Below are 9495 nucleotides of genomic sequence, written 5' to 3'. Positions count from 1 at the left end.
AATAAGGTAGTAGCTGCAGCTGTGGGCTGGCTGTTGCCTTTTATATTAAGAAAGGACTTAATATATACTAAGTATATATATTTACTTAATATATCCCCAAATGACATCCAGGATGAGAAAAAGATGACAACAGTGGCAAGCAACTGACCCAAAAACCCAGACCAGACCTGTAAGACCCATCCTACTAATTTAATTGAACTGTTTCTTGCTATCAATATTACTTCTAACTGTACTGTTGCCCCCAATGTTCAGGATACAAAGAGAATTCTCTAGTGAACTTGTGGCCGAGAATAACTGCTGTATAACAGTGCTCGCTTTAAGTCCACTGCTAAAAGCACATGTACAGTATTTGTGTAACAATTTGGTATAATTGATAAAATGTATAGCCTCTAACATGTTTCTCCATTGACATACCTCTGAGCTTGTCTGATTAGTTTTCTCCCATTGTGGATAATTAGGCAAACATATATACATACATACAGCCTAACAATCTCCATGTTACAGACTTGGAAAATAGAGGCACAGAGGAGGCCCTCCCGGATCCCACAGGGTATAAGTGGTGGCACCCAAATCACAACCTGAGACCACGATGAGCACCCCTAGGAGTGATTTGAGAGATCCCAGCACAACATTACTGAGTCAGACAACCGAATATAGGTGCCAACTCCATCACTCCCTAATTACACAACCCTGAGCAGACTCTGTTTACCCATAAGGAAGAAGAGGAAGATCTTGAGAAGTTCCACTGAGACACCAAACGTGACAGTGCTTTTATTTTATTTATTTATTTTTTTAAGGAAGCCAAGTGTTTTATTTTTACTTTTTTAATGTATTTCTTTATTTTTGTCTGTGTTGGGTCTTTGTTGCTGTGCACGGGCTTTGTCTAGTTGCAGCGAGCGTCGGCTACTCTTTGTTGAGGTGCACGGGCTTCTCATTGCGGGGGCTTCTCTTGTTGCGGAGCACTGGCTCTAGGTACACCGGCTTCAGTAGTTGTGACAAGCGGGCTCAGTAGTTGTGGCTCACGGGCTCTAGAGCGCAGGCTCAGTAGTTGTGGCACACGGGTTTAGTTGCTCCATGGCATGTAGGATCTTCCCGGACCAGGGCTCAAACCTTTGTCCCCTGCATTGGCAGGCAGATTCTTCTTCTTTTTTTTTTTACATCTTTATGGGAGTATAATTGCTTTACAATGGTGTTTTAGTTTCTGCTTTATAACAAAGTGAATCAGTTATACATATACATATGTTCCCATATCTCTTCCCTCTTGTATCTCCCTCCCTCCCAGCCTCCCTATCCCACCGCTCTAGGTGGTCACAAAGCACCGAGCTGATCTCCCTGTGCCATGCGGCTGCTTCCCACTAGCTATCTATTTTACGTTTGGTAGTGTATATATGTCCATGCCACTCTCTCGCTTTGTCACAGCTTACCCTTCCCCCTCCCCATATCCTCAAGTCCATTCTCTAGTAGGTCTGTGTCTTTATTCCCGTCCTACCCCTAGGTTCTTCATGACATTTTTTTCCTTAAATTCCATATATATGTGTTAGCATACGATATTTGTGTTTCTCTTTCTGACTTACTTCACTCTGTATGACAGACTCTAGGTCCATCCACCTCATTACAAATAGCTCAATTTTGTTTCTTTTTATGGCTGAGTAATATTCCACTGTATATATATGTGCCACATCTTCTTTATCCATTCATCTGATGATGGACACTTAGGTTGTTTCCATCTCTGGGCTATTGTCAATAGATCTGCAATGAACATTTTGGTACATGACTGTTTTTGAATTATGGTTTTCTCAGGGTATATATGCCCAGTAGTGGGATTGCTGGGTCATATGGTAGTTCTATCTGTAGTTTTTTAAGGAACCTTCATACTGTTCTCTATATTGGCTGTACCAATTCACATTCCCATCAGCAGTGCAAGAATGTTCCCTTTTCTCCACACCCTCTCCAGCATTGTTTCTAGATTTTTTGATGATGACCATTCTGACCGGTGTGAGATGATATCTCATTGTAGTGTTGATTTGCGTTTCTCTGATGATTAGTGATGTTGAGCATCCTTCCATGTGTTTGTTGGCAGTCTGTATATCTTCTCTGGAGAAATGTCTGTTTAGGCCTTCTGCCCATTTTTGGATTGGGTTGTTTGTTTTTTTGTTATTGAGCTGCATGAGCTGCTTGTAAATTTTGGAGATTAATCCTTTGTCAGTTGCAAATATTTTCTCCCATTCTGAGGGTTGTCTTTTGGTTTTGTTTATGGTTTCCTTTGCTGTGCAAAAGCTTTGATGTTTCACTAGGTCCCATTTGTTTATTTTTGTTTTTATTTCCGTTTCTCTAGGAGGTGGGTCAAAAAGAATCTTTCTGTGATTTATGTCATAGAGTGTTCTGCCTATGTTTTCCTCTAAGAGTTTGATAGTTTCTGGCCTTACATTTAGGTCTTTAATCCATTTTGAGCTTATTTTTGTGTATGGTGTTAGGGAGTGATCTAATCTCATACTTTTACATGTACCTGTCCAGTTTTCCCAGCACCACTTATTGAAGAGGCTGTCCTTTCTCCACTGTACATTCCTGCCTCCTTTATCAAAGATAAGGTGACCATATGTGCATGGCTTTATCTCTGGGCTTTCTATCCTGTTCCATTGATCTATATTTCTGTTTTTGTGCCAGTACCATACTGTCTTGATTACTGTAGCTTTGTAGTATAGTCTGTGGTCAGGAAGCCTAATTCCTCCAGCTCCGTTTTTCATTCTCAAGATTGCTTTGGTTATTCGGGGTCTTTTGTGTTTCCATACAAATTGTGAAATTTTTTGTTCTAGTTCTGTGAAAAATGCCAGTGGTAGTTTGATAGGGATTGCACTGAATCTGTAGATTGCTTTGGGTAGTAGAGTCATTTTCACAATGTTGATTCTTCCCATCCAAGAACATGGTATATCTCTCCATCTATTTGTATCATCTTTAAATTCTTTCATCAGTGTCTTATAATTTTCTGCATACAGGTCTTTTGTCTCCTTAGGTAGGTTTATTCCTAGATATTTTATTCTTTTTGTTGCAATGGTAAATGGGAGTGTTTTCTTGATTTCACGTTCAGATTTTTCATCATTAGTGTATAGGAATGCCAGAGATTTCTGTGCATTAATTTTGTATCCTGCTACTTTACTTTAGTCGTGGTGCTCCTGGCAGAAGAACAGGAAGTGGGCCCTGGGCAGGCATACCCGACAGATGTCCACTACACTTGGCCCAGTGGCCTAGTCAGGGATATGCCCCCCAAATCAAATCTTAATTCGCTGAGACAGTCCCTTTGTCTCCTCATCAGTTAAATGACGAAGAGGAAACCTGCATGTCATGGTTAATTTAATGCGTCAACTTGATTGGGTTAAAAGGTGACTAGACAGCTAGGTAAGCATTGTTTCTGAGTGTTTGTGACAGTGTTTCCAGAAGAGGTTAGCGTTTGAATTCATAGACTGAGTAAAGAAGAGCGCCCTCGCCGATGCAAGTGGGCATCGTGCAAGCCACTGGAGGTCTGAATAGGACAAAAAGGGGGAGGGGGTGAAATTTCTCTTTCCTTGAGCTGGGACATTCCTCTTCCCCTGCCTCTGAACATTGGTGTTTGTGGTTCTCACGGTCTTTGGACTCAGACCACAATTTATACCATCAGCCTCCCAATTCTCAAGCTTTTTTTTTTTTTGCGGTACGCGGGCCTCTCACTGTTGTGGCCTCTCCCATTGCGGAGCACAGGCTCCGGACGCGCAAGCTCAGCGGCCATGGCTCACGGGCCCAGCCGCTCTGCGGCATGTGGGATCCTCCCGGACCGGGGCACGAACCCGCATCCCCTGCATCGGCAGGCGGACTCCCAACCACTGCGCCACCAGGGAAACCCTTCGTATGTTTTATTAGTTATTCAATTGGTGTATGAGTCACTTTGCCTTATTTATCTGGCAAAAAGTATGTTAAAATCTGATTCCTTTGACAAGTAAGGTTTTGTCTGTTAGGTAAGGGATAAGTAGGCTATCCACCTATCACCAAATTCTAGAATTTAAAACTAACCCGTGAAATATCTTTATTTAGGTCTTATCCTCTCAAACTTACTATTTAAATGATAAAATGGTAAAATTGGATTCCCAAAATGTAAAGATCCTAATAGAAGTCTCTATTTCTAAGAGTAAAATAAAAAAGACAGCTTAACACTGTGGGGTGAAAGCTATCCTGAAGTGTCTTTTTTTTTCCCCTTCCCTGGAACACTTAGAAACCAGAAAAAAAAAATCTGAGGTCCAAAATAAAATTTTATGGAAGGATTTCTGTTGTTGTTTTTAATGAGAGTTTCAAGAGAACAGGATATTTGACTATGGCAAACTACTACTCAAAGGAAAGAAAACCAAAACTCCAAGCTCTTCACTAAATTGGCAACAACAATTCAAAGAACCTGAGCTAAACAGAATTGTATCTCTAATGCAATTACAAGTTTCCCGGCATTCCTGTGGAAACTTTCGTAAGCCCAAGTGGCATAGAGTGAAGAAGCAATTACCTTTTTTTGTAAAAGCACAAATCATCCTCGTATTTCTTTCGGTTAGTGAAAACAGGTACTAATGTAGGTCTTTTGTAAAAGCGAAGTGGCATAAAGAAAAGAGGGGTGATACCTGTAATATGAAACTTCTTAATGGGATGAAACACCATTAACAAAATTTAAGTCTGCACATCTTTTGGCAATGAAATAAGTGAAATTAATATAAAAATATTTTGGAAAGGTTTAAGGTCACATTGAGAACTACAGAGAAAACTTTCATCCTAGAAAGCAAAATGGGAGATGTCATTAGTTACTTTAGTCTACCCCGTCTAAAGAGATATAATTCGGATAATGACCATCCCAACAGGTGCTTAGTTTCAAAACGAATACAAGCAATTTATCATGAAAAACCTACACGTAATAAGCTGTTTTTCTTCTCTGTTCTGCTCCTTTGTCCTACCATGTATAAGTTAACAAAAACTACCCTTTGCAACTCCTCCTAAAAGCAGAGAAGCAAGAAATGGAGTAATAGAAGTAAGCCTGAGAATTCATGGAACCCTAAGAGCCTTTTCTCTGCCTGGTCATGGCCACTTACATTTCAATATGGAAGAGTTGGAAAAATAGAATCATATTTTTGCTGTTAGTTTCCTTGTCAAAAGCTGTCAGATAGACAGCTATTAACCAGGCAATTAGCCTAAAGTTCTCAGATAATGATTAAAACAAATAGAAACAGACCCCCCTTGTTTTGTCAAACAAAACAAAACAAAAACCAAAACACCTTACATTTTCCTACTGAAATCTTTTATTCTGAATTTGTTGCTGCTTAAAGAAAACAGCTTTGCCCATAATTCATTGTGCCCTGGATTTATGACACCAATTTGTATGTGGCCGATTAGAAACAAGGCCAAACTGCATTCTTCTTAGATCTATTCAGTTGATAAAGGGCACTTAACTGATTTCTTTCATATAATCTTTAACAAGAACTCATAAGTCGCATTAATTATGCCCCAAGAGATGGGGGACCGATGGTAATTCAGATGGGCACCTCTGAAAAGGTTTGTCAGTTTCCTGTCCCATTGTAGCCATATTTTTTGTAAAACCTTAGGGAAAGACTGAAAATCCCCACCAATCTGAGATTGCATGCGAGTTTTTGCAACATTAACTGGAAAAAACAAGATTCCCAACATGGCACCCAACAGGCCTCTGCAGATAAAATCATTGACCAAAGGAGCACCATGAGTCGTTGCTGTAGGCAGGTGCTCCTTGATGGGACATCGAAGTCCCAAAAAAAAGGACATTGCTCAATCCTTTACGGAAAAGAACGGGCACCAAGCCTCGATAATACTAATTCCATGGCATTTCAGTGCCTTGAAAGCCTGATTAGTGTTTGTAAATTTGTCATGATGCTTGTGGGCTCAAAGCAATGTTTGAACGCTTTCCAATGGACTGAAAATTGCTTCTGTTGTCCCTGCAAGTACTGCAGCCAAGGTTGTAAACTCTGGGGTACTGATATGCTTACGGAGAAGGCAAGATAGATCCTCATACAGACCAGCCAGTGTAGTCGTTTTCTGCATTAATGGGGGAAGGATTCCACCATACAAGTTTCGAAATCCATCCGTCCTCAACTGAAGTACTGAATCCCAGATTTTGATTCCATACAGCCGTTGCCGAAAGAACTGAATGGGAAATGTGACTGCTATATTGTTGAGAGCTGCACGGCTGCCACACAAGTAATGCTTCATTTCGCTAACATTTGCAATATGAGGTGATGTATCTTGCTTTGAAGATGTTAGGATTTGTGACCTCTTTTCATGAGCTTCTGAATCCATCGTGTTGCTTAAGATCTTCTTCAGGAAGGATTTTTTTTTAACCTGAAACACCATGATAACTTTCTCAATTTCTTTCATTGTTACTGGTCTGTTAGGTTCTCTCTTCTGGAGTCAACTTTGATAACTGGATTTCCCATCACCGTGGGCGCCCGTCTCCACGGCCGGTACCTGCCTGCCCGCAGGTTGGCGAGCCTGCAAGCCCGCGAGCCAGAGCCGGCGCAGGCGCAGACCTTGACCAACCCCAGAGCTCAGGGCGGAGCGTGACGCGCTCAATGCCTCCGTGCCCCCTCTCCCTAAACCCGTGGAGAGTCAGGTGACACCGGCCAACTCCTGGCAGCGGTTCGGCGCCACAGGGCAGGTGTAGGGTCACCCATTACACCTGTTGTCAGGCTCTAGGGTTCTGCTTGCTTGATATTACACACTTCTAATCGAAGAGAGCTCTAAATTCTATATTTTCCCCCTGTGTGGTACGTTGGCAACTTACTATCACTGGTAACTTATTTTTTTCTTGAAAAATAAACGTTTGTTGCTGTACAATATTGTGTAAGTTAACAGTGTACAATCTAGTGATTCGCAATTTTTAAAGATTTTACTCTATTTTAGTTCTAAAATATTGGCTGTATTCTACACGTTGAACAATATATCCATATAGCTTGTTTTATACCTAATAATCTGTACCTCTTAATCCCCTACCCCTATATTGCTCCTCTCCCCTTCCCTCTACCCACTGATAACCACTAGTTTGTTCTACATATCTGTGAGTTTGCTTCTTTTTTGTTATATTCATTAGTTTGTTGTATTTTTTAGATTCCATATATAAGTGATATCATACACTATTTGTCTTTCTCTGTCTAATTTCACTTAGCATACTGCCCTGCAAGTCCATCCATGCTGCAAATGGCAAAATTTCATTCATTTTTATGGCTGAGTAGTATTCTATTGTATTTGTACTTTATGATGATAGCCATTCTGACAGGTGTGATAGCCATTCTCTGATAGCCATTCTCATTATGACAGGTGTGATAGCCATCTCTGATAGCCATTCTCATTATGGTTTTGATTTGCATTTCCATGATGATTGATGGTGTTGAGCATCTTTTCATGTGCCTGTGGGCCATCTGCATTTCCTCCTTGGAAAACTGTCTATTCATTTCTTCTGCCCATTTTTTATTTGGGTTGTTTGTTTTTTGGATATTATGTTGTATGTGCTGTTTTTATATGTTGGATAGTAATCCCTTATTGGTCATATCATTTGCAAATATTTTCTCCCATCAGTAGGTTTTCTTTTCATTTTGCAGATGGTTTCCTTTGCTGTGCAAAAGCTTTCAAGTTTAGTTAGGTCCCATTTGTTTATTTTTGCTTTTATTTCCTTTGCTTTAGGAGACAGATCCAAAAACATATTGCTGTGATTTACATCAGAGAGTGTTCTATGTTTTCTTCTAGGAGTTTTATAGTATCCGGTCTTACATATAAGTCTTTAATCCATTTTGAGTTTATTTTTGTATATGGTGTTAGACAGTGTTCTAAGTTCATTCTTTTGCATGTAGCTGTCCAGCTTTCCCAGCACCAATTACTGAAGAGACTGTCTTTTCTCCATTGTGCATTCTTGCCTCCTTTGTCATAGATTAATTGACCATAAGTGTGTGGGTTTATTTCTGGGCTCTCTATCCTGCTCCATTGATCTATATGTCTGTTTTTGTGCTGGTACCATACTCTTTTGATGCCTGTAGCTTTGTAGTATAGTCCAAAGTCAGGGAGCGTGATTCCTCCAGCTCTGTTCTTCTTTTTCAATACTGTTTTGGCTATTTGGGGTCTTTTGTGTTTGCATACAAATTTTTAAACTATTTGTTCTAGCTCTGTGAAAAATGCCATTGGTATTCTGATAGGAATTGCACTGAATCTGTAGATTGCCTTGGATAGTATGGTCATTTTAACAATATTGATTCTTCCAATCCAAGAACATGGTATATCTTTCCATCTGTTTGTGTCATCTTCAGTTTCTTTCATCAGTGTCTTACAGCTTTCTGAGTACAGGTATTTTGCCTCCATAGGTAGGTTTATTCCTAGGTATTTTATTCTTTGTGATGTGTTGGTAAATGGAATTGTTTCATTAATTTCTCTTCCTGATAGTTCATTGTTAGTGTATAGAAATGCGAGAGAGTTCTGTGTATTAATTTTGTCTCCTGCAAAATTTTACAAAATTCATTGAGGAGCTCTAGTAGTTTTCTGGTGGCATCTTTAGGATTTTCTATGTATAGTGTCATGTCATCTGCAAACAGTGACAGTTGTACTTCTTCCTTTCCAATTTGGATTCTTTTTATTTATTTTTCTTGTCTGATTGCTGTGGCTAGGACTTCCAAAACTATGTTGAATAAGAGTGGTGAGAGTGGGCATCCTTGTCTTGTTCCTGATCTTAGAGGTAATGCTTTCAGCTTTTCACTGTTGAATATTGTATTAGCTATGGGCCATATATAGCCTTTATTATGTATTTTCCCTCTATGCCCACTTTCTGGAGAGTTTTTATCATAAATGGATATTGAATTTATCAAAAGCTTTTTCTGCATCTATTGAGATGATCATATAGTTTTTATTCAATTTGTTAATGTGGTATACCACACTGATTGATTTACAGATATTGAAAGATCCTTGCATCCCTGGGATAAATTGCACTTGATCAGGGTTTATGATCCTTTAAATACAGTGTTGAATTGTATTCAATTTGTTAGTATTTTGTTGAGGATTTTTGCATCTATGTTCATCAGTTATATAGGCCTATAATTTTCTTTTTTTTGTAATAGCTTTGTCTGGTTTTGGTATCAGGGTGGTGCGGGCCTCATACAATGAGTTTGGACTTACCTTTCTCTGCAGTTTTTTGGAATACTTTGAGAAGGATAAGCATTAACTCTTCTCTAAACATTTAGTAGAATTCACCTGTGAAGCCATCTGGTCCTGGACTTATGTTTGTTAGGAGTTTTTAAATTACTGATTCAATTTCATACTGGTAATTGGTCTGTTCATATTTTCTATTTCTTCCCGGTTCAATCCTGGGAGACTGTACATTTCTAAGAACTTTTCCATTTCTTCTAGGTTGTCCATTTTATTGGTATACGGTTGTTCATAGTAGTCTCTTATGATCCTTTGTATTTCTGCGGTGTTGGCTGTAACTTC

At 39.5% G+C, this 9495-nt stretch overlaps 1 pseudogene; it reads right to left on the bottom strand.

Moving 5' to 3' along the window:
* Window positions 1-5460: 5460 nt before the first annotated feature.
* Window positions 5461-6405, bottom strand: LOC116764070 (annotated as a pseudogene).
* Between the last annotated feature and the right edge of the window lie 3090 nt (window positions 6406-9495).

The sequence above is a fragment of the Phocoena sinus genome, chromosome 13 (assembly GCF_008692025.1).
Source record: "Phocoena sinus isolate mPhoSin1 chromosome 13, mPhoSin1.pri, whole genome shotgun sequence".
Classification (NCBI taxonomy): domain Eukaryota; kingdom Metazoa; phylum Chordata; class Mammalia; order Artiodactyla; family Phocoenidae; genus Phocoena; species Phocoena sinus.
Note: the sequence above shows the minus strand (reverse complement) of the source record. Positions and strands in the feature narration are given on the sequence as shown.